This window comes from Macaca fascicularis, chromosome 10, assembly GCF_037993035.2.
Source record: "Macaca fascicularis isolate 582-1 chromosome 10, T2T-MFA8v1.1".
NCBI lineage: Eukaryota > Metazoa > Chordata > Mammalia > Primates > Cercopithecidae > Macaca > Macaca fascicularis.
This window is the reverse complement of record NC_088384.1, coordinates 29,749,683-29,776,074: the sequence shown is the minus strand read 5'-3', so window position 1 is coordinate 29,776,074 and position 26,392 is coordinate 29,749,683. Positions and strand designations below refer to the sequence as shown.

General features: G+C 40.1%; 1 long non-coding RNA gene across 1 annotated transcript in view; it reads right to left on the bottom strand.

Annotated features, from left to right (window-relative positions):
• Positions 1-12,756: 12,756 nt before the first annotated feature.
• The window catches only part of LOC135965317 (uncharacterized), a 62,703-nt gene continuing 49,067 nt past the window's right edge, over positions 12,757-26,392 (bottom strand). Inside the window, exon 2 of the long non-coding RNA XR_010578226.2 lies at positions 12,757-13,484. This is a non-coding gene — a long non-coding RNA (uncharacterized lncRNA). The remainder of the gene's footprint in view (positions 13,485-26,392) is intronic.

Sequence of the window (26,392 nt, the reverse complement as noted above, 5' to 3'; positions counted from 1 at the left end):
GACAGGATCTCCCTGTATCACCCAGGCTACAGCGCAGCAGTGCTCCCTGCAATCTCGGACTCCTGGGCTCAAGTGATCCTCCTGCTTCAGCCTCCTGAGTAGCTGGGACTACAGGCACACACCACCACACTTAGCTGGTTTTTGTATTTTTTGTAGAGATGGGGAATCTCACTGTTTGCCTAAGCTGGTCTCGAACTCCTGACCTCAAGGAATCCTCCCACCTTGCCCTCCCAGAATGCTGGAATTACAGGCAAGAGCCACCGCATCCAGCTTCCATAGTGAACTGTTAAAGAAGGCATCTGTTCAGCCCAGGACTCCACTTTCCAGATCCCTAAAAGGGCAATGTGGAAAAAGATTATCAATGCAAACATGACTGCTGCTTCTACAGACAAGCTCCTGCTGCATCCTCAGGCAATTGCCTTTCCACCCTGAGGCTGATCCTCCAGTCTTGCGCCAGCCCACCCACACGCCCCTGGGCAATGATAGGCCCTTCCACAGACCAGCTTCTGCTCACACTCTCTGGCAAATGTCGGCCTCTGGCAGGCTACAGGTCATGGCAAAACCATGGTCTCCTGGAAAAGTCTGAATCTCAGCCTTGCCTGGGGTCCCACACCCAAGCTCTTAGCTCCTTCTCTGGCTGGCTTCCCTCCACACGAGTCGGTAGCTGCTTTCTGAAACTGCTACTCATGAATTGTGTACAGTTGTGCTTTATCCTTTTCATGAGTTCACCACTCTTTATAGTTTAACAACTCTGAAAAATTCCCTGTTCAAATTATCGGTGTGGTCTGCCTCCTGAGTCTACCCTGATTGACCCAATATCTCAGCATCAAAAGATGGCATGGAAATGGAGATCATCTCCAAACTCTTACTATGATTGACCTTCAATCAAATGAAGTCAAATGAAGCCTTCAGGCATTGAATCTTGCAGAATGCAGTCAGCTGCCACAGGGAACTGCAGAAGGCAAGCTTGTGACCAAACCTTAAATGCCGGTCACTCCCATCTAAATTGGGTTAAAATGGGGATAGATATCAGCCAGTGAGAACACAGGCAGCTTTCTTTGGAATGGCCATTTCACAGGTGGTGGGTGAGCAAGAATGGATGCAGATGCTCTCTCCTCTCCAATGAGCAATGTGGACTACAAAGCCCACAAGGATTCATGAGATTTAATCCTAGAATAACTACCCCAGAGAAGCCCGCCCAGCAGGGTATAAAAGAAATCAAGAATTTCTGGTGGACCCAGAACGTGTCACAGCTCAGGGCCAAATAAATACACTCCTGCAAATGCCTCGGGCCTACCTCCAGTAAAAAGTGACAGGACAGCCATGTGTCCAAAAGCTCGTGCACTGCATAGCAAAGAGAAAACCAATTTTCCTTTTAGCCTTTGCTCCCCTATAGACATCATATGACCAGAGTGAGGATGGACACTCAGCTCTCTATCTTTTCAAATATTTCCCCATCTCCAAGTTCACAGAGAGAAAACCCGTCATGTCACCATAGTGATGACTCCTCTAATGATGGTTCAGAGTGGAAAACTTCTGACTTCAGGGATGGCCTCGCACAAGATGGACATGAACTCCAGTCCTCAAAACCCCAATGTCACATTTTTAAAAATCTGACCATCCCTCAGTCAGTGTTAGGGGTTTTCATGTGGGAAACCTCAAGGAAGGTGAGAAGGCAGGGGAGGTGTAACCCACAGTAATTATTAATAAAACCGACATTCCAGGACAAACTACTGCTAAGAAGGGTGAATTTTTTTTCTAAATGATCCTTCGCAAGTAATATAAGGAACTGGAGTCCTTGGACTGATCACTATTATCATGCTAAATGGATGATAGAATACAGCTCAGGAATCAAAGATCATGAGCTTCCAACTGGCCACAAGGACAATAACCCTTTCAGCCCTTGGGTAACAAAGTCAGACAATCTGGTCTGGCAGCCAGAAGATGGTTGAGCTAGAGGGACATCCACAATGGGACAGTCCCAGTGTCTGCCCTCTCTGCTGGGAGGACATTAGCTGCTGAGAATAACTGGATCCAAATTGTTAAGGTAACCCCCCACTGCTCAGGGGGATGAAGAAAAAGATCTGGGGTGAACCGAAACCCACAAAGCAGGAATGCAGATGCTTTATGTCCTTTGAAGGTCTAGTTATAAAAACAAGACCCGAAAGCAGCCTCTTGGTCTCCTCACTGCTGGCTAGCAAAACTGGGAGAGGACCATGTTGTGATACCCCCAGGATATCCTTCATGATTGCCACCAAGATCTGCTGAGATAGGTGCCCAAGACCTGGAAAGAATACTGAACAGAGACCCAGGGATGCACACATCTTGCACGTTCTCACGAGGCCAAACCAGACTCACCACCGGAGAAATGCTAGCCAACAGTCTGTGGACATGGGTGCAGGTTGATTATTCCAGTCCCTCCGTGACCAAGTGTGTCACCTCATCAAAAATGAAATTTGGTCAAACTACCACAACACACATGGCTAAAATACCTCATCACCGGAGGGTGCCAGAGACCACCAAATATAATCCAGAGTCACGGTAGTCCGTGTAAAAGTTGCCCACCAGGTGGCGGAAATACAGGGAGAAGGCCTGCATGTACAAATAATTTGTTTCCCAGGTCTCTCATCGCTTCTCTGATGAGTGTGTGAATCCGACCCCAGAAGAGAACTGAACTACTTGGTTGCATCAGGGCTCAACTAGACTGTGCATGCTCCAAAAAGGCTCAAAAAAGTCAAATCCAAGTAACAAGGGTTTTAGCCTATGAATCAAGGCGTGGCTAGAGAAAAAATTGCTTTAATTTGAAAAGAAGCTAGGAGGGTTGACTGACTGGTGCCTCCATCCTCGAGTCTTCTTACAGTGGGACACAGAGTGAGCAGTCAGCTGGGCATCCACATCTAGAGTGTTGAAAACCTCCTGGGGGTGGCGACGGGGGGGGTCCACTTCCAGAATGGGCAAATTGTGTATGTGTATAAAATATTTAAGATATATTTATTTAAAGTCTCTAGAAATGGCTTCAGGGCATACAGCAAATAAAAAAATGTTTAATTCAAGAAAATCTATTAAAACTTGTCAAGAACTGGGAGGGTCTGTGGCATTTCAACCATGATCTGCTCCATTCCTCCCACTGCCAGGAAAATGTGACAGAAACTCCACTCCAGGTGGGCGCATCCAAGAACACAGCACTGTCTCCACCCAGCTCTCAGCCAAGGGCTATGGTATTTTCCCAGGAAGGAAAATCCATCAGCATTTTTCTTCCCACCCCAGCTACCTGTTGCAGAGACTAAATTCCAGGTGACTGTAGTAATTGGTTGAGGCTCTCTTCTTTTGCTCAGCCACTACTTGTGGGACAAAAGCCCTGCCTTGGGTTCAACACACTGAAAATAGTGGCACCCTCACCCAACTCATTTGTAAAGTACAGGCTGCATGCTATGAGAAGCAAGCGGGAATACCATAGACCCTCCAACAAGCACCCACCTCCTAAAGCAGGGGTGTCACTCAGAAAGTAGCTACCTACTACGGTCCCCACCCAGCCCCAGAGCCACAGCCAAAAACTCCTGAAACATTTCCCCAAGAAGAAAGGCAGGACAGAGAGAGCTCTAAAGCCCATCCTGAATGAACTGGCTTTATTTGCAAATGAGTATGAAGTTCAACATTAAGGGGACTCTCAAAACAATAGAGCTTGGGCAAAAAGTAATTGAGAGGAAACTGGTAAGTTCACTAGAGATATAAACTAGACCATAGGCCAGCTAGTTTATCAGAGAGAACCAGGAAAGGACACAGCTAAAAACAGACCTCTTGGGTTCAAAGGAAACCTCACTGACCTCAAAAACTACCCCTGCAAATGAGCCTGAGTTTAATTGGATCAGTCATCTCAATAAAGGTGTTTTTTAAAGGAAAAAACAGCAGTAACAATTACACATTCTGGTCAATATGGAGTAACAGGAACTGGATTTATTCTTAGGCCTGGAATAATTTTAAAAACAACACAAAATATTTTTTAATTTTTTTTAAGTCATTGGACATCAGACAATGAAAGATAATGGTTTATGAGAGATGAAAAATGAACAAGATGAGCCCCACAGTTGCCCCAGATTACCGCATGGAGAGTTTCCAGGCTGAGGCTCAAGGAAAAGAGAATGTAACCAGAGCCCATTGGCCTCCCCAAGTTGAAGAAACAGAGCTGCTTGGAATCACGGGCCGCTGGAGTTCATAGGGCAGAGTGCCAAAGAGGAGGGAGCTTAACAGAAAGAGAACTCGGCAAATATGACAGTGTAAGTATTCCACTGAGTAGCGATCAGTCTATGCATATGAGGAATGTACCTGAGGCCAAGAAAAATACTACCCCAAAGCATTAAACAGAACAATCCCCAGAGAAAATTCAGGGCTGAGAATAATGCCTGACCTCATCAACAAGTACAGAAAATCTTATAATTCAGGAAGTACCAGGTAGAGCACTCAGAGAAGTCTTCCTGATCTGTGGACAAAATTAACCATAGACTTAATGCTCTTGTGGTCTCATGTAAAAATGTGAAAAGGAAATGGGATAAACTGTTTCAAAATAATTTAACTGTGTACCAGAACAAAAACAAAACTTAAGAAAACAAAAATATCTAGCACCCATAAAGATAACATTCACAAAGTCTAGCACTCAACTACAATTAACATGCAGGCAAAGAAGTGGAAGAATATGATCCATAGTTAGGAAAATATCAGCCAGTCAAAACAGATCCAAAATTGACATAGATAATAAATAGATAAGGACATTAAAGCAGTTATTATAATACTATTCCATATATATAAGAAACTAGAGAAAAGATTAAACATTTTTGGCAAATACACAGAAGGCTTTTTTCTAAAGCCAAATTAAATTTATAGAAAACAATGTGATGAAAAATACACTAGATGGAATTAATGACAGATTAGAAACTGCAGAAGAAAAGATTAGTGAACTTGAAGGCAGAGCAGTAGAAATTACACAAAATTGTCAGAGTAAAGGTTAAAGAACTAAAAAACTAAAGAGAACATCAGTGACCTGTGAGATAACTGCCAGTGGTAAAATATATATGTGGTTAAAGTCTCTGAAAAAGAAGGGGGATTTGAAAAAATAATGACAGAAAACTTTCTTAATGTGATGAAAACTGTATACCTACAGATTGAAAAAGTTCAGCAAACCAAAATCACAAAAACATGAAGAAAACCTTACCAAGTCACATTATGATCATCAAATTTCTTAAACCAACTAATCTAAGAGAAAATTTTAAGTGATCAGAAGAAAAATACATTATATGCAGAAGAACAAAGATAAGGATGACAGCAGATTTCTCAGAAAAACAATGCAAGTGGTCAGGCACAGTGGCTCATGCCTGTAATCCCAGCACTTTGGGAGGCCGAAATGGGAGGATCACTTGAGGCCAGGAGTTCAAGACCAACCTGGGCAACATAGCAAGACCCTATCTCTATTTAAAAAAAAAAAAATTTTTTTTTTTTTTAATTAGCTGGTGTGATGGTGCATCACTGTAGTCCTAGCTACTCAGGAGGCTAAGGCAGGAGGATCACTTGAGCCCAGGAGTTGGAGGCTGCACTCAGCTATAATCATATCACTGCACTCCAGCCTGAGCAACAGAGTGAGACCCCGTCTCAACAAAATAAAAAATAAAAGACAAATGCAAGGTAGAAGAGAGTGGAACAACATCTTTAAATAATTTAAAGGAAAAAAGTTCATCCTAGAATTCTTCACCTAGTACAAATATCTTTCGAAAAAGAAGGCTGAGTTTTTTTAGACATACAAAAACTGAATGTATCATCGAATTTTCACTATAAGAAATTTCAAAGAAAGTCTTCAAGCAAAAAGAAAGTGACATCACATGGAAATCTGGTTCTACACAAAGGAATAATGAAGGGTGCCCAAAATGGAAACTATGTGGATAAATATACAGACTTGTTCCTAATTATTTAAATCTCTTTAAAGAATATTAGACTATTTAAAGGAGAAATAATGACATTCATAAATTAAAATTTAAGATTTGTAACAAATGTAAAGTAAAACATACAACAATATCACAGAAACTAGGAGAGGAGAAATGAAGTACAGACACTGGGAGATCAGTTCCAGGACCACCCAAGGATACCAAAATCTAAGGATGCTCTAGTGCCTGATATAAAATAATGTAGCATTTGCATATAACTTAAGCACATTCTCCCATATACTTTAAATCATCTCTAGATTACTTACAATAGCTAATGCATGTAAATTATCTGTAAATAGTTGTTATACTGTATTGCTTTTATTGTTGTATTAGTTTTAGCAATAAAATATTTTTTAATTTTTCATTTTACTTTTGGTGGGTACCTAGGTAGGGGTATATATTTATGGGATACATGAGATGTTTTGACACAGGCTTGCAATGTGTAATAATCACATCTTGTAAAATTGGGTATCTATCCTCCTGAAGAATTTATTCTTTGTGTTACAAACAATTCAATTACACTCTTTTAGTTATTTTTAAATGTATAATTAAATTATTATTGACTATACTTTGTTGTGCTGTCAAACTCATTCATATTCATTATTTTTAACTACATTTTTGTACCCATTAACCAACCCCACCTACCTCTCCCCCTCCTACCCCCATCTCATCCTCTGGTAACCATCCTTCTACTCTCTATCTTCATGTGTTCAATTTCTTCGATTTTTAGATCCCATAAGTAAGTGAGAACATGTGTTTGCCTTTCTGGGCCTGGCTTATTTCACTTAGCACAATGACCTCCAGTGCCATCCATGTTGTTGCAAATGACAGGATCTCATTAATTCTTATGGCTGAATAGTACTCCATTGTGTATATGTACCACATTTTCTTTATCTGTTCATTTGCTGAAGAACACTTAGGTTGCTTCCAAATTTTGGCTATTGTGAGTAGTGCTGCAACAAACATGGGAGTACAGATATCTCCTTAATATACTGATTTCCTTACTTTTGGGTATATATCCAGCAGTGGGACTGCTGGATCATATGGTAACTCTAATTTTAGTTTTTTGAGGAAACTCTAAACTGTTCTCGATGGTGGTTGTACTAATTTACATTCCTACCAACAGTGTACAAGGGTTCCCTTTTCTCCATATCCTCTCTAGCATTTGTTATTGCCTATCTTTTGGATATAAGCCATTTTAACTAGCATGAGATATCTCATTGGAGTTTTGATTTGCATTTCTCTGATGATCAATGATGTTGAGCACCTTTTCATATGCCTGTTTGCTATTTGTATGTCTTCTTTTGAGAAATGTCAATTCAAACATTTTGCCCATTTTTGGATAGCATTATTAGATATTTTCCTATAGAGTTGTTTGAGCTCCTTATACATTCTCATTATAAATCTCTTCTCAGATGGGTAGTTTGCAAATATTTTCTCCCATCCTGTGGGTTATCCTTCACTTTGCTGATTGTTTCCTTTGTTGTGCAAATTTTTAACTTACTCTAGTCCCATTTGTCCATTTTTGTTTTGGTTGTCTGTGCTTGCAAGGTATTACTCAATTAATTCTTGCCCAGACCAGTGTTCCGGAGGGTTTCCTCAATGTTTTCTTGTAGTAGTTTCATAGTATGAGATCTTAAAGATTTAAGTCTTTAATCTATTTTTACATTTTGTATATAGTTATAGATATGAGTCTAGTTTCATTCTTCTGCATATGGATATCCAATTTTCCCAACATCATTTATTGAAGAGATTTGTCTTTTCCCCAGTGTATGTTCTTGGCACCTTTGTTGAAAATAATTTCACTGTAGGTGTGTGGATTTGCTTCTGGGTTACCCATTCTGTTTCATTGGTCTATCTGTCTGTTATTATGCTGTAACCATGCTGTTTTGTTTTATATAGCTCTACAGTATAACTTAAAGCAAGGTAATGAGATTCCTAAGTTTTGTTCTTTTTGCTTAGTATACTTTTGACTATTTGGAGCCTTTTGTGGTTCCATGAACATTTTTAATTTTTTTTATTTCTATGAAGAATGTCATTGGTATTTTGATAGGAATTGCATTGACTCTGCATATTGCTTTAAGTAGCATAGAATATCTTAACAATATTGATTCTTCCAACCAATGAAAATTGAATATTTTTCCATTTTTTGGTGTTCTCTTCAATTTCTTTCATCAGTATTTTATAGTTTTCTCTGCAGAGATCATTGACTTCTTTGGTTAATTCCTAGGTATTTTATTTGTGGCTATTGTAAATGGGATTACTTTTTTATTTCTTTTTCAGATTGTTCACTGTTGGCATACAGAAATGCTACTGATTTTTGTACATTGATTTTGCATTCTGTAACTTTACTGAATTTATCAGTTCTAATAGTTTTTTTGTGGGATCTTTAGGTTCTTCTGAATATAGTATTTATTATATCATCTATAAACAAGGATAACTGGACTTCTTTCTTTCCTATTTCAATGCCAGTTATTTCATTCTCTTGCCTAATTACTCTAGCTAGGACTTCCAGTAATGTATCCAATAACAGTGGTGACAGTGGGCATCTTTGTCATGTTCCAAATCTTAGAGGAAAGGCTTTCAGTTTTTTCCCATTCAGTTTGACACTGACCATGGGTCTGTCATATATGGCTTTTATTATGCTGAAATGTGTTTCTTCCATACCTAGTTTTCCAAGGGTTTTTATCATGTTGAACTTTATCAAATTATTCCTCAGTATCAATTAAAATCATTATTATTTTTTCCTTTATTCTGTTGACATGATCTCTCACATTGATTAATTTGCTATGTTGAACTATCTTTGCATGCCAGGAATAAATCCCTCTTGGTCATGATGATATTTTGTTGATTTTGGCTTGCTACTATTTTGTTGAGAATTTTTGCACCAATTTTCATCAAAGATATTGGCCTGTAGTTTTTTTTGTTTTTTGTTTTTTGTTTCCCCAATGTATCTTTGTCTGACTTTGGTATCAGGGTAATACCAGCCTTGTAGAATGAATTGGAAAGTATTCCCTCCTCTATATTTTAGAGTAGTTTAAGATTGATATTAGTTCTTCTTTAAACATCTGGTAGAATTAATCAGTGAAATCATCAGGTCTTGGGCTTTACTTTACTGGGAGAATTTTTATTATGGCTTCAATCTCATTACTTGTTATTGGTCTGTTCAAGTTTTAAATTTCTTCATGGTTCAATCTTGGTAGGTTGCACGTGTCTAGGAATTTGTCCATTTCTTCTAGATTTTTCTAACTTATTGACATATGATTGCTCATAGTAGCCACTAATGATCCTTTTTTAATTTCTGCAGTATCAGTTGTAATGTCTTTATCTCTAATTTTATTTTTTTCTTAATCTAAAGTTTTGTCAATTTTGTTTACCTTTCTTTAAAAACAACTTTTTGTCTCATTGACCTTTTGTATTGTTTTCTTCATTTCAATTTCATTTATCTCTGCTTTAATCTTTATTATTTCTTTCCCGCTACCAATATGGGGTTTGGTTTTCTCTTGTTTTTCCAGTTCTTAAAGGTGCATCTTAAAGACGTTTATTTGAATTTTTTTTTTTCTTTTTTGATATAGGCACTTACAGCTATAAACTTCCCTCTTAGTACTACTTTTGCCATTTCTCATAGATTTTGGTATGTTGTGTTTCTCTTATTACTTGTTTCAAGAAATTTTTCAATTTCCTTCTTAATTTCTTTATTGACCCATTGGTCATTCAGGAGCATATTGGTAATTTACATGTATTTACATTGTTTCCAAAATTGCTATTATTGATTTCTAGTTTAGTTCTATTGTGATCAGAGAAGACATTGTATCTTGATATTATTCCAATTATTTTAATGATTTAAGACTTGTTTTCTGACCTAACATATGGTCTACTTTGAGAATGATCCATGTGCTTAGGAAAAGAATATGCATTCTTCAGCTGTTGGATGAAATGTTCAGTAAATATCTATTAGGTCCATTTGGACTATCATACAGATTAAGTCTGATGTTTGTTGCTTTTTGTCTGGAGTATCTGTCCAGTGCTGAAAGTGGGGTGTTGAAGTCTCCAGCTATTATTTTATTGGAACCTATTTCTCTCTTTAGCTCTAATAATATTTGCTTTATATATCTAGTTGCTCCAGTGTTGGGGAGTGTGTGTGTATATATACATAATATATATAATATATGTAATATACATAATATATATACAATTGTTATATCCTCTTGCTGAAGTGACCCTTTATCATTATATAGTGACCTTTGTGTCTCTTAGAGTCAATAAAATCCATTTTGTCTAAGTATAGCTATTCCTGATTTTAGGTTTGTTTGTTTCCATTAGCATGGAATATTTTTTCCATCCCTTTATCTTCAGTCTATTTACTTGTTAAGTGTTTCTTGTAAGCAACAGATTATTCCATCTTTTTTTATCCATTCAGCCACTCTGCTTTATTTGGAGAGTTTAGTCCATTTAGATTTGATGTTATTATTGATAAGTAAAAACTTTACTCCTGCCATTTTGTTATTTGTTTTCTGGTTGTTTTGTGATCTTCTCTTCTTTCTTTCTTGTCTTCCTTTCAGTGAAGGCGATTTTCTCTGGTGACACAATTTAGGTTCTTGCTTTCTATTTTTTATGTATTCATTGTGGCTCTTTGGTTTAAGGTTACTATGAGGCTTGAAAATACTATCTTCTTACCCATTTTTTTAGGCTAATAAGTTAACATTGCATAAATAAACAAAAAGAAAATTAATAAAGACTGTACACCATAACTTTGTCCCCCTGCTTTTTCACTTTTGTTGTTTCTATGTGTATCTTATATACTGTCTATGCCTTGAAAAGTTGCGGTTATTTTTTGTTGGCTCATTGTTTAATCTTTCTACTTAAGAAAAAAGTTGCACACCACAGTGAGAGTGTTGTAATATGCTGGATTTTCTGTGTACTTTCTGTAACAGTGAGTTTTGTACCTTCAGATGATTTCTTATTGTTCATTGATGTCCTTTTCTTTCGGATTAAAGTACTCCCTTTAGCATTTATTGTAGAACAGTTCTGGTATATTAGACTGTTCCTGCACTGCTAATAAAGACATATCCAAGATAGAGTAATTTATAAAGAATAGAGGTTTAATTGACTCACTGGTTCCACATGGCTGGGGAGGCCTCACAATCATGGCAGAAGGCAAGGAAAAGCAAAGCCACATCTTACATGGTGGCAGACAAAGGGAGAATGAGAGTCAAGTGAAATGGGAAACTTCTTTAAACACCATCAAACGTCATGAGACTTATTCACTATCATGAGAATAGCATGGGAAATATCTGCCCCCATGATTCAATTACCTCCCACCAGGTCCCTCACATGTGTGGGAACTGTGGGAGCTACAATTCAAGATGAGATTGGGACACAGCCAAACCATATCATTCTGCCCCTGACATCTTGCAAATCTCATGTCCTCACATTTCAAAACCAACCATTTCTTCCCAACAGCCTCCCAAAGTCTTAACTCATTTCAGCATTAACTCAAAAGTCCACAGTCCAAAATCTCATCTGAGACAAGGCAAGTCCCTTCTGCCTATGAGCCTGTAAAATCAAAAGCAACTTAGTTACTTTCTAGATACAATGGGAGTACAGGTATTGGGTAAATACAGCCATTCCAAATGGGAGAAATTGGCCAAAACAAAGGTGCTACAAGCCTCAAGCAAGTCCAAAATCCAGTAGGCCAGTCAAATCTTAAAGCTCCAAAATGATCTTTGACTCCATGTCTCACATCCAGGTCACGCTGACACAAGAGGTGGGTTCCCACAGTCATGGGAGGCTCCACCTCTGTGACTTTGCTGCTTTCATGGGCTGGCATTGAGTGTTTGTGGCTTCTCCAGGTGCATGATGCAAGCTGTTTGTGGAGCTACAGTTCTGGGGACTGGAGAACAGTGGCCTTCTTCTCACAGTTCCACTAGGCAGTGCCCAGTGGGGACTCTCTGTGGGGCTCCAACTGCACATTTCCCTTCTGCATGGCCCTGGCAGAAGTTGTTCTCCATGAGGGCCCCATGCCTGCACCAAACTTCTGCCTGGACAGCCAAACATTTCCATACACGTTCTGAAATCTAGGTGGAGGTTCCCAATCCTCAATTTTTTTTTTTTTTTTTTTTTTTGAGACAGAGTCTCACTGTGTTACCCAGCCTGGAGTGCAGTGGCATGATTTTGGCTCACTGTAACCCCCACCCTCTAGGTTAAAGTGATTCTCATGCCTCAACCTCCCAAGTAGTGGGGACTACAGGCATGCAACCCCATGCCTGGGTAATTATATATTTTACATATATATAATATATATCTCTATATATTAATATACATTTATATATGAATATCAATATATAAATATATATATAATTATATATATATGGAGAAAGAGAGAGATGGAGTTTTACCATGTTGGCCAGGCTGGTCTCAAACTCCTGACCACAGGTTACCTGCCCACCTTGGCCTCCCAAAGTCCTGAGATTACAGGCATCAGCCATCACACCTGGCCATCCAAAACTTCAATTCTTGACTTCTGCACACCCACAAACTCAATACCACATAGAAGCTGCCAAGACTTGGGCTTTACACCCTCTTAATCCATGACCGGACCTGTACCTTGGCCCCTTTTAGCTGTAACAGCCATAACTAGAGTGTTTAGGATGCGGGGCACCAAGTCCCTAGGCTCCCCACAGCAGAGGGTCCAGGGCCCAGCCCACAAAACCATTTTTTCCTCCTAGGCCTCTGGGCCAATTATGGGAGAGGCTGCCCCAAAGGTGTCTGACATGCCCTGGAGACATTTTCCCATTGTATTGTCAATTAACATTTGATTCCTCTTTACACAAATTTCTGCAGCCAGCTTCAATTTCTCTTGAGAAAATGGGTTTTTCTTTTCTATCACATTGTCAGGCTGCAAATTTTCCAAACTTTTATGCTGTTTTCCTTTTAAAATTCATGCTTTTAACAGCACCCAAAGCACCTCTCGAATGCTTTACTGCTTAGAATTTTTTTCCACCAGACACCCTAAATCATCTCCCTGAAGTTCAAAGTTCCACAGATCTCTACAACAGGGCAAAATGCCCCCAGTCTCTTTGCTAAAACATAGCAAGATTCACCTTTATTCCAGTTCCCAGTAAGTTCCTTATCTCGATCTGAGGCCACCTCAGCCTGGATTTCATTGTCCATATCACTATCAGCATTTTGGTCAAAGCCATTCAACAAATCTCTAGGAAGCTGCAAACTTTCCCACATTTTCCTGTCTTCTTCTGAGCCCTCCAAACTGTTCCAATCTCTCTCTGTTACCCAGCTCCAAAGTCGCTTACACATTTTTAGGTATCTTTACAACAGCATCCCACTCTTGGTACCAATTTATTGTATTAGTTTGTTCTCACAATGCTAATAAAGACATACCTGAGACTGGGTAATGTATAAAGAAAACAGGTTTAATTGACTCACAGTTCCACATGGCTCGGGAGGCCTCACAATCATGGCAGAAGGCAAGGAGGATATGAGCCACATCTTGCATGGCTGCAGGCAAAGAGAGAATGAGAACCAAGTGAAAGGGGAAACTCCTTATAAAACCATCAGATCCTATGAGACTTATTTACTATTGCAAGAACAGCACTGGAAGACCCAACCCCACAGATTCAATTACCTCCCACTGGGTCCCTCCCACAACACATAGGAATTGTCAGAGCTACAATTCAAGATGAGATTTGGGTGGGGACAAAGCCAAAACCTATCATCTGGTGTTGATAAAATCCCTCAGCTTTTGTCTGTCGGGGGAAGTCTTTATTCCTTCTTCATATTTGAAGAATAATTTCACCAGATATATTATTATAGGGCAAAAGGTTTTTTCGTATGCCCCTTAAATATATCATGCCACTCTCTCTTGGCCTATAAGATTTCACTGAAACGTCTACTGCCAGATGTGTTGGAGCATTGTATGTTATCTATTTCTTTTCTTTTGGTGTATTTAGGATCCTTTCCCTATCCTTGACCTTTGAAAGTTTGATTAGTAAATGCCCTGAGATACTCTTCTTGGGTTAAATCTGATTTAATTTTCTATAGCCTTTTTGTACTTGGATATTCATATTATATTTAGGTTTTGGAAATTCTCTATATTCCACTGAACACACTTTCTATTCATATCTCTTTCTCTAACTCTTCTTTAAGACCAATAACTCAGATTTGCCATTTTGAGGCTATGTTCTGATCTTGTAGGCATGCTTCATTCTTTTTATTACTTTTCCTTTTGAGTCCTCTGTGTATTTTTAAGTAACTGTCTTCAGGCTCACCAATTCTTTCTTTTGCTTAGTCAATTCTGCTATTAAAAAACTTTGCCAGGCACAGTGGCTCAAAACTGTAATCCCAGCACTCTGGGAGGCCAAGGCAGACAGATTGCTTCAGCTCAGGAGTTCAAGGCCAGCCTGGCCAAACATGGCAAAACTTCATCTGTGTGTAAAAATACAAAATTTAGCCAGACATGGTGGTGCATGTCTGCAGTCCAAGCTACTTGGGGGCTGAGGCAGAAAGATCACTTGACCCCGAGATCTTGAGGCTGCAGTGAGCCATGACTGTGCCACTGCACAGCAGCTGAAGCAACAAAGAGAGACCCTGTCTCAAAAAAACAAGAACGGGGGTCACTTCCAAGATGGCCAAATAGGAACTGCTCCAGTCTGCAGCTGCCAGCAAGATCAACACAGAAGACGGGTGATTTCTGCATTTCCAACTGAGGTACCTGGTTCATCTCATTGGGACTGGTTGGACAGTGGGGGCAGCCCATGGAGGGTAAGGTGAAGCTGGGCAGGGCATTGCCTCACCCAGGAAGTCCAAGGGGTCAGGGGATTTCACTTTCCTAGCCAAGGGAAGCCGTGACAGACTGTACCTGGAGAAACATGTACACTTCTGACCAAATACCGCACTTTTCCCATGGTCTTAACAAACAGCAGACCAAGAGATACCCTCCTGTGCCTGGCTTGGCAGGTCCCACGCCCACGGAGCCTTACTCACTGCTAGGGCAGCAGTCTGAGTTCAACCTGCATGGTGCAGTTATACAGGGGAGGGGCACCTGCCATTGCTGAGACTTAAGCAGCACACAGTGTAAACGAAGAGGCCTGGAAGCACAAACTGGGTGGACTCCACCATAACTCAGCAAGGCCTACTTTCTCTATAGATTCCACATCTGGGGGGAGGGCACAGTAGAACAAAAGGCAGCAGACAGCTTCTGCAGACTTAAACATCCCTGTCTGAACTCTGAAGACAACAGTTGTTCTCTCAGCACAGATTTTGAGCTCCAAGAACAGACAGACTGCCTCCTCAAGCAGGTTGCTGACCCCCATGTAGCCTGACTGGGAAACACCTCCCAATAGGCAATGAGAGATGCCTCAAACAGGTGGGCACTCCTCTGGGATGAAGCTTCCAGAGGATGGATCAAGCAGTAATATTTGCTGTTCTGCAGCCTCTGCTGGTGACACCCAGGCAAACAGGGTCTGGAGTGGACCTCCAGAAAACTCCAACAGACCTGCAGCTGAGGGGTCTGTTAGAAGGAAAACTAACAAACAGAAAGGAATTGCATCAACATCAACAAAAAGGACATCCACACCAAAATCACATCTGTAGGTCACCAAAATCAAAGACCAAAGGTAGATAAAACCACAAAGATGGGGAGAAATCAGAGCAGAAAAGCTGAAAATTCTAAAAAGCAGAGCACCTCTTCTCCTCCAAAGGACCTCAGCTCCTCCCTAGCAAGGGAACAAAACCGTACCAGAGAATGAGTTGGACGAGTTGACAGAAGTAGGCTTCAAAAGGTCAGTAATAACAAACTTCTCTGAGCTAAAGGAGCATCTTCTAAATCCATTTCAAGGAAACTAAAAACCTTGAAAAAAGGTTAGACAAATGGCTAACTAGAATGAACAGTGTAGAGAAGACCTTAAATGACCTGATGAAGCTGAAAACCATGGCACAAGAACTTCATGATGAATGCACAAGCTTCAATAGCTGAATCAATCAAGTGGAAGAAAGGATATCAGTGATTGCAGATCAAATTAATGAAATAAAGCAAGAGGACAAGATTAGAGAAAAAAGAGTAAAAACAAAGGAACAAGTAGTTCCAAGAAATATGGGACTATGTGAAAAGACCAAATGGTTTGATTGGTATACAAGAAAGTGACAGGGAGAATGGAAATAAGTTAAAAAACACACTTTAGGATATTATCCAGGAGAACTTCCCTAACCTAGCAAGGCAGGCCAACATTCAAATTCGGGAAATACAGAGAACACCATAAAGATACTCCTAGAGAAGAGCAACCCAATACATGTAATTGTCAGATTCACCAAGGTTGAAATAAAGGAAAAAATGGTAGGGGCAGCCAGAGAGAAAGGTTGGGTTACCCACAAAGGGAAGCACACCAGGCTAACAGTTGATTTCTCAGCAGAAACCCTATGAGACAGTGGGGAGCAATATTCAACATTTCTAAAGGAAAGAATTTTCAACCCAGAATCGCATATCCAGCCAAACTAACCTTCATAAGTGAAGGAGAATTAAAATCTTTTACAGACAAGCAAATGTTGAGAGAGTCTGTCACCACCAAGACTGCCTTACAAGAGCTCCTGAAAGAAGTACTAAACATGGAAAGGCACAACCAGTACCATCCACTGCAAAAACATACCAAATTGTAAAGACCATCAACGCTATGAAGAAACTACATCAATTAAGGGGCAAAATAACCAGCTGACATCATAATGACAGGATCAAATTCAAACATAACAATATTAACCTTAAATGTAAATGAGATAAATGCCCCGATTAAAAGACATAGACTGGCAAATTGGATAAAGAGTCAAGGCCCACTGGTGTGCTGTATTCAGGAGACCCATCTCATGTGCAAAGACGTACATAGGTTAAAAATAAAGGGATGGAGGCAGATCTACCAAGCAAAGGAAAAGCAAAAAAAAAAAGCAGGGGTTGCAAACCTAGTCTGATAAAACAGACTGTAAACCAACAAAGATCAAGAGAGACAAAGAAAGTCACTACATAATGGTAAAGGGATCAATTCAACAAGAAGAGCTAAGTATCCTAAATATATATGTACCCAATATAGCATCACCCAGATTCATAAAGCAAGTCCTCAGAGACTTACAAAGAGACTTAGACTCCCACAAAATAAAAATGGCAGACTTTAACACCCCACTGTCAATATTAGACAGATCAATGAGAGAGAAGGTTAACAAGGACATCTAGGACTTGAACTCAGCTCTGGACCAAGTGGACCTAGTAGACATCTACAGAAGTCTACACCCCAAATCAACAGAATATACATTCTTCTTGGCACCACATCATACTTATTCTAAAACTGACCACATAATTGGAAGTAAAACACTCCTCAGCAAATGTAAAAGAACAGAAATCACAACAAACTGTCTCTCAGACCATACAACAGTCAAATTACAACTCAGAATTAATAAACTCACTCAAAACCACACCACTACATGGAAACTGAACAACCTGATCCTGAACGACTACTGGGGTAAATAACAAAATGAAGGCAGAAATAAAGATGTTCTTTGAACCCAGTGAGAACAAAGACGCAACGTGTCCCAGAATCTCTGGGAAACATTTAAAGCAGTGTGTAGAGGGAAATTTATAGCACTAAATGCCCACAAGAGAAAGCAGAAAAGATCTAAAATCAACACCCTAACATCACAATTAAAAGAACTAGAGAAGCAAGAGCAAACACATTCAAAAGCTAGCAGAAGGCAAGAAATAAGATCAGAGCAGAACTGAAGGAGATAGAGATACAAAACAAAAAAAAACCCTTCAAAAAATCAATGAATCCAGTAGCTGGTTTTTTGAAAAGATCAACAAAATTGATAGACTGCTAGTAAGACTAATAAAGTAGAAAGAAGAGAAGAATCAGATAGATGCAATAAAAATGATAAAGGGGATATTACCACCGATTCCACAGAAATATAAACTACCATCAGAGAATACTATAAACACCTGTACACAAATAAACTAGAAAATCTAGAAGAAATAGATAAATTCCTGGACATATACACCCTCCCAAGACTAAACCAGGAAGAAGCTGAATCTCTGAATAGACCAATAACAGGCTCTGAAATTGAGGCAATAATTAATAGCCTACAAACCAAAAAAAGTCCAGGACCAGATGGATTCACAGCCAAATTCTACCAGACATACAAAGAGGAGCTGGTCCCATTCCTTCTGAAACTATTTCAATCAATAGAAAAAGAGGTAATCCTCCCTAAACTCATTTTATGAGGCCAGCATCATCCTAATACCAAAGCCTGGCAGAGACACAACAAAAAAAGAGAGTATTAGGCCAATATCCCTGATGAACATCGATGCGAAAATCCTCAATAAAATACTGGCAAACCGACTCCAGCAGCTCATCAAAAAGCTTATCCACCCCATAATCAAGTTGGCTTTATCCATACCATGTAAGGCTGGTTCAACATATGAAAATCAATATATGTAATCCATCACATAAACAGAACCAAAGACAAAAATCACATGATTATCTCAATAGACGCAGAAAAGGCCTTTGACAAAATTCAACAGCCCTTCATGCTAAAAGCTGTCAATAAACTAGGTATTGATGGAATGTATCTCAAAATAATAAGAGGTATTTGTGACAAACTCACAGCCAATATCATACTGAATGGGCAAAAACTGGAAGCATTCCCTTTGAAAACCAGCAAAAGACAAGGATGCCCTCTCTCACCACTCCTATTCAATGTAACGTTGGAAGTTCTGGCTAGGGCAATCAGGCAAGAGAAAGAGGAAAAGAGGAAAAAATAATTCAATTAGGAAAAGAGGAAGTCAAATTGTCCCTGTTTGCAGATGACATGATTGTCTATTTAGAAAACCCCATCGTCTCAGCCCCAAATCTCCTTAAGCTGATAAGCAACTTCAGCAAAGTCTCAGGATACAAAATTAATGTGCAAAAATCACAAGCATTCCTATAAACCAGTAATAGACAAGAGAGCCAAATCACGAGTGAACTCCCATTCACAATTTCTACAAAGAGAATAAAATACCTACAAATCCAACTTACAAGGGAAATGAAGGACCTCTTCAAGGAGAACTATAAACCACTGCTCATAAAATAAAAGAGAACACAAACAAATGGAAGAAGAACATTCCATGCTCATGGATAGGAAGAATCAATATCATGAAAATGGCCATACTGCCCAAGGTAATGTATAGATTCAATGCTATCCCCCATCAAGCTACCACTGACTTTCTTCACCAAATTGAAAAAAAAACTACTTTAAAGTTCATATGAAACGAAATGAGAGCCCACATAGCCAAGACAACCCTAAGCAAAAAGAACAAAGCTGGAGGCATCATATTACCTGACTTTCAACTATACTACAAGGCTACAGTAACCAGAACAGCATGGTACTAGTACCAAAACAGATATATAGACCAATGGAACAGAACAGAGGCCTCATAAATAACACCATACATCTACAATCATCTGATCTTTGACAAACCTGACAAAAACAAGAAATGGGGAAAGGATTCCCTATTTAATAAATGGTGCTGGGAAAACTGGCTGCCATATGTAGAAAGCTGAAACTGGACCCCTTCCTTACACCATACGCAAAAATTAACTCAAGGTGGAATAAAGACTTAAATGTAAGACCTAACACCATCAAAACCCTGGAAGGTAACCTAGGCAATACCATTCAGGACATAGGCATGGGGAAAGACTTCATGACTAAAACACCAAAAGCAATGGCAACAAAAGCCAAAATAGACAAATGGCATCTAGTTAAACTAAGGAGCTTCTGCACAGCAAAAGAAACTATCATCAGAGTGAACAGGCAACCTGCAGAATGGGAGAACATTTTTGCAATCTACCCATCTGACAAAGGGCTAATAATCCAGAGTCTACAAAGAACTTAAACAAATTTACAAGAAAAAAAAACCCCATCAAAAAGTGAGCAAATGGTATGAACAGACACTTATGCAGCCAACAGACATATGCAAAAATGCTCATCATCACTGGTCATCAGAGAAATGCAAATCAAAATTAAAATGAGATACCATCTCATGCCAGTTAGAATGGCAATCATTAAAAAGTCAGGAATCAACAGATGCTGGAGAGGATGTGGATAAATATTAACACTTTTACACTGTTGGTGGGAGTGTAAATTAGTTCAACCATTGTGAAAGACAGTGTGGCAATTCCTCAAGGATTTAGAACCACAAATACCATTTAACCCAGTGATCCCGTTACTGGGTGTATACCCGAAGGTTTATAAATCATGCTACTCTAAAGACGCACACACACACATTTATTGCAGCGCTATTCACAATAGCAAAGACTTGGAACCAACCCATCAATGATAGACTGGATTAAGAAAATGTGGCACATATACACCATGGAATACTATGCAGCCATAAAGAAAGGATGAGTTCATGTCCTTTGCAGGGACATTGATGAAGCTGGGAACCATCATTCTAAGCAAACTATCACAGGGACAGAAAACCAAAACCGAACACCGCGTGTTCTCACTCACAGGTGGGAGTTGAACAATGAAAATACAAGGACACAGGGTGGGAAACATCACACACCAGGGCCTGTCGCAGGTGGGTGTCTGGGGAAGGGATAGCATTAGGAGAAATACCTAAGGTAAATAACGAGTTGATGGGTGCAGCAAACCAACATGGCACATGTATACCTATGTAACGAACCTGCAGGCTGTGCACATGTACCCTAGAACTTAAAGTATAATTAAAAAAAAAGAAAGAAGAAAAAAAGTTCATCGATATAACCAAAAACCACTTACACTCCTAAAGATATTGAAATCTGGGGGGGGTGGGGGGAGATATCCCTTAACCACACTATCCAGGGCCAGATACAGCCCATGTTCCACTGGAAGGTCTAGTGAGTATGAAAGTTTAGGTTGGTGTCACTTATGTCCCCTAAGCTGAGCTGTTAACCATTAGAGGCCTCCGCCTGGCCTGCTTCACTAAGCAGGAGTGGCTGGTGACAATGCCACCAAGACAACACCACCAATTGCTAACCAATGGTGGAGTTTTTATTTTGGGTGGCCCCTACTGAGCTGAAGACTGCATGCCCATGTGACCTTACTTTGGGGTGTTTATTGGGTCACAGCTTCTTACTGTGGGACATGTGGCCCTTTGAAGTACAATCTTTGGACAATCTTGAGGGCTTACGCATCACTGCACTGCTAGTGGGCAGCTGCAGCAATGGAGTTGTGGACTTTAAGAGATCTTTTTTGTATCAGAAGAGAAAATGCAGGCCCTTTATTCCAAATGTAAAGGGACTCCTTTATATCTGAGATTTTTATCTAGATCATTCAAATAATTTTTAAAAATTGTCCTCAGTTATTAGAAGCATCCTTCTGGGTGGCCTGGGCAGGGATTCTGAAGATTGAGCACCTGTTTGGGGATCTTTCCCTTAGTGCTGTTATTGAATTAGGAAGCCCATGCGTAGCTTTGTCTTGGCCATGCTTTGGGTCTATGTCTGGCCAAAGGCAAAGGATGAGTGAGCAATCTGGTCACTTCCAGAGGATACCTGCTGCTCCTTCCTTTCAGGAAGTCATAAAACATGCATGGAGATCCAGAAAACTGATTCCTTTCCTTCTTTATCTTTCCCCAGGTTCTTTTTAAGAATCAGACATTGTTAACTACAAAAGTTCTGCATGCTCATTGTAAGAAGTGAAAAATGCGCAAAAAGTTAATAAGCTACTGTTCTTCCCCCATCCATTCCTATCTTTCCGAGGTAACCAGAGGCTGTGTATCTTTCCTCCCCTTCCTTCCTCCCTCTTTTTTTTTTTTTTTTTTTTTTTTGACAGAATCTTTTCTCTCTTGCCCAGGCTGGAGTGTACTGTACAATAACATGATTTGGGCTCACTGCAGCCTTGAACTCCTGGGCTCAGGTGATCTTCCCACGTCAGCTCCCCTAACTATCTGGGACTACTGGTACATGTCATAATGTCTGGCTAATACTTGTTTAATTTTTTGTAGAAACGGGTCTTACCATGTTACCCAGTTTAGTCTCAAACTCCTGGACTCGTGATCCTCCTGCCTTAGCTCCCCTAAAGTTCTGGGATTACAGGCATGAGCTTCCTCCCCTTTCTCAGTGCTTATGCAAATATATGAACACATATGTAGAATTTTTGCATTGTCTTCACAAAAAGGATTATATCAAACACATTACTCTGCAACTTGATTTTTAACTTAATATATTAGAGTCCTAAAGTACAATAGATACAGACCTAGCTCATGTTTTAATCAGCTGCACAGTCATCATACAAATGTGTACTATTCAGCTCTTCCCTATTAACTGACACTTAGATTGTTGCCAGGGTTTGTTTACTGTGTTGGTGCTTTTCATTTGTGTGGTATGGATTCCCAAAATTGAAATTGCAGAGTCAGAAGGACATGTTTACTTTACATTTTAATAGCTATTGCTAAGTGGCAATCCCCAAAGGTTGTTGACATCTGCATTTCACACTGGCAGCATATGAGCATGCCCTTTTCCCCAAGCTCTCACCAGCCTTGACAGCTGCTTGTTTAATTTGTGCATGTGCCAATCTGATGGGTAAGCAGTGATGTCTCGTAGCTTTCATTTGCTGTTCCCAAATGCTATTGATATAAGAGTTAAGAAGAAATCACTTAGGCAGATATTAAGGGTATGGAAGTCCTTGGTAAGGCTTTTCTTGTTAACAAAAAGCAGCCCAAATTATTTTCTTACAAAGAACAGCCTGTAAAGTCAAGCTGCAGACATAAATAAGCAAGATGGGAGCTCGCACAGGTGAATACTAGCAGAAACTAGGGACTAGACATGTTCAAGATGACAGCTCCAAATTCCCTTCTCTTTGTCAGCCACGTAAACAGTAAAGAGTAGACAAGATGGCACCGAGCAGCTGGTAAGCCTATTTGCATAACAAGATTAGGATGGGGCAACAGCCTTCCCCGCATGCTATGTAAATGTCATACCTGGCTGAACCAATCTGTGAGCCCTACATAAATCAGACACCACCTTCTCAAGCCTGCTTATAAAATCTGCTGCGGTCCACTGTCTCCTGCTTTTCAGACATCTCCCACTCACACACACACAAGGAGTTGCTCCTCTCTCTCCTTTCTTCTATTAAACTTTCCACTCCTTAGCCTACCCACATGTGTCCATGTTCTCAATTCTTTCTTGGTGTGAGACAACAAACCCCGGGGTATATACCCCAGAAAATGTAGTCATTTCAGTTGGGGGTTCTCATCTGAGATTGGGATCAGAACAGAAAGTAGAATCATTGGAGTTGTAAGTATGGAGTGAACCTCAAAATCTGTCCTTTCATTCTGAGGCTCTCAGCCTCCATTTTAAAATCAAACTAAATCAATAACACGCATCCATCAGCCATTTAAAAATATGATTATCATGGCTGCCCTTCTTAAAGACTTGGATGTCAGGCTTACTGGGAAGAATATGGAGAATCCCCCAATACTCACAGGTCACGGACACATTGGCCATGCTTCGAACCAGCTTCCTTTCACGGAGAACCTAACTATTGTGTGAGGCCAGAAGTCTAAGAAATTAAGAGTTTCTGACCAGTTTTGAATGACACCCTGGTGTTATTCAAAAGTTTCTGGACTGAACCCAGCTTCTGACAGCCCATCTGGATGTTAGGAAAGGATCCCCAGCTATCTTGTTGCAAAATTTTCCTCCTTTTCCTATCTATAGTCGCTATGTCTCTAACCTCTCTGTGTGTTCAGTGTGTGCAAAATTTCACAGTTCAGGGAAGTAATCATGTTTGACAAGATCAGGGAATGTAGTACTAACCAGGGATATAGCTCAAGGGAAGGCAACTCTGATTTTCTAGGAACAGAGGGTCCCCACACACACAGTGAGCATCTCTCTCTGCCCTAGGTCTGGAGAGCACATGGCATTTCCCGGTCTCTCTGCCCTTGGTCTGGAGAACACAAGGCATGTCAAAGTCACTCTGCCCTTGGTCTGGAGAGTATATGGCCTTTCAAGGTCAACCATACCACCTAGTGTAACAGGGATCCTCTCCACAAGGCACTTTGTTGGTTCTTCACTGAAACAGCCTCACCTCCCAATTCTCTCCCCTTTTTATGCCTCTCTACTAGAAACCGGGCTTCATGCTACTTCTGTAAATGAGAAAATTCTGCTGTCAACAATTAGGAGTAAAATATCCTCCAAAACCACGGCCCCATCCACAGGAAAATGGCTATTTGGTACTTATGTTCTCTTAAGGCACCTATTCTGTCTCCAATTAGTATGGCTTCCAGTCTCCCTTATCTGGGCAACCTCCAATCATGCCACCAGCTCTTCCACCTCCACCATCTCCAAAATCTCCCCCTCCCCCACCTTCACTCTCACCCCTACAGGAAATGCCCAATGGAGGTGATGCCACTAGGGTTCAAGTTCCTCTCTCATTGCAAGACCTTAGACAAGTAAAGGAAGACTTAAGCCAATTTTCTAACAACCCTGATAGGTATATACAAGTTTTCCAAAATTTAACTCAGGTACTTGACCTCTCATGGAGGGATGTTATGCTGCTGCTAAGGCAAACTGTAACTGCAGCTGAAAAACAGGCATCCCTGCAAGTGGCAGAGAATTTTGGAGATGAGCAATATGTCTCCTATAACAGGCAAAAATGAAAAAGAGAAAACAAGGAAGGTGACGAAATAGGGAAAACACCATTGCCAATAGGAAGGAAAGCAATACTTCTTAACAAGACTAATTGGAACCCCAGACTTTTCTATGGTATTTTTCCTCTTTCACAGTTTAAAATGGATTCTATCTTCTTTTATAATATTCTTCCAACCTGGGAAAAGTTAATTTTCCAAACCTTAAAATGATTGGCTTAGAGTTGAGCTAAGGCAAAGGGAACCCAGAAGCTTGACATGCTGGCAAAGTTACCACTCAGGCTTTTGGCTCCTCTCTCCCTGTGCAAACCAGTAAAAGGGATAATAAGGATCATTGTTTATATTCTCTATAAAATTTTAACTAATAAAAAGGATTTGTGAGGTTGGTCTTAAGCTGTAGCCAATCTGGTGTGCTTTGTGTGTCTTTCTGCACAATTCTGTCAAAAGCAAGGGTACTTCAGGTTAGGATACAGACCCAGGACCCCATAAGCCTTCTGTTCAAGCAAGCCAAACAAAATAATCAGTAACAAACTTGGCTACAGGCCACCATCTTGTTTCATGTCCTTGGGAACACGACCTGTAACCACATGACAATACTATGTTTTAGTCTCTGCCATTTTACAATGGTGGCTGTCTTCTTGTGCTAAGTCAGTTCCTGGGTGAGGGCCACAAAATCTGATAAGCCAGTTTGTCAACCTGGGTGGTGCCAGCTGATCCATCAAGGGTAAGGTTACGAAATATCTTAAGCACTAATCTTGAGAGCAGTTAAAGAAGGGTCAAAAATCTTGTAGCTTCCAGCTGTGTGACTCCTGAGCCACGGTTTCCAATCTTGTGGCTAATTTTTTGGTCTGGTTTCCAGAGAAGAAGGAAGTATATCTTAGGAAAAGACTGCTATCATCTTTGTTTTGGACTACAAAGTGTAAACCAGGCCCCTCCCAAAGTTGGTTCAGCCTATGCCCTGGGATGGGCAAGGACGGCTTGGGGGCTGGAAACAAAAGGAAGTTGGTTGGGTCAGATCTCTTCTACTGTGTCTCAGTAACAATTTTTCAAAGACAGTTTCAAAAGCGCTTATCACCCCTTTAAAAACACTTTGTACACTCATGGTTAAGTCATAACCTAATTAAGGCTTGTTGGCTTTAACTGTGAGGTTAACTTTTGTAAAGTTCAAAAGCCAAAAATTTTAACTCCTTGGTATGGCTAAAGTTGAGTAACAAAAGATTTAAAAGAATTTTCTTCAAGAGCACTCAGTTTCATTAAAAGTGGATATTCAAGTTATAGGTATATTTAAAAGGCCTTTATATTTTTCTCCTCTTAAATCTTGTTTTTCTGGGAAAAAGGTTTTTTCTTCTCAATTGACTGAATTATTGTTCTCCATTTTTTGTCTTACTGCTTTTAATACATGCACAAGAGGCCCTAAGACAACTTCTGGTAACATGGGATTCCTTGGGCGAAACAGAGACCACAGACCCCATTTTGAGGGGGAAAAACCCTCTGTTTTCCTCATAAAACCCGAGGAATTAAAAGCAGATGGTTCCCTCTCAAAATCAAAAGGCTCTGTTCTATTTTGCATTGTGTTATCTGACAGTTTTAAGTTTAGGGGGCACCAAATACTGCATATTAGAGAGAGTTTTGATGTCTAATAACCAGGTGGGGAATACACATTAAGGGATGGCTAATAGTAGTTATACATCAGAGAGGCATATTTTGGCCACCTGTAAGATATGGAAACATCCCCAGCCCCCACTGAGAGATGAGGTTCCCACGGCAA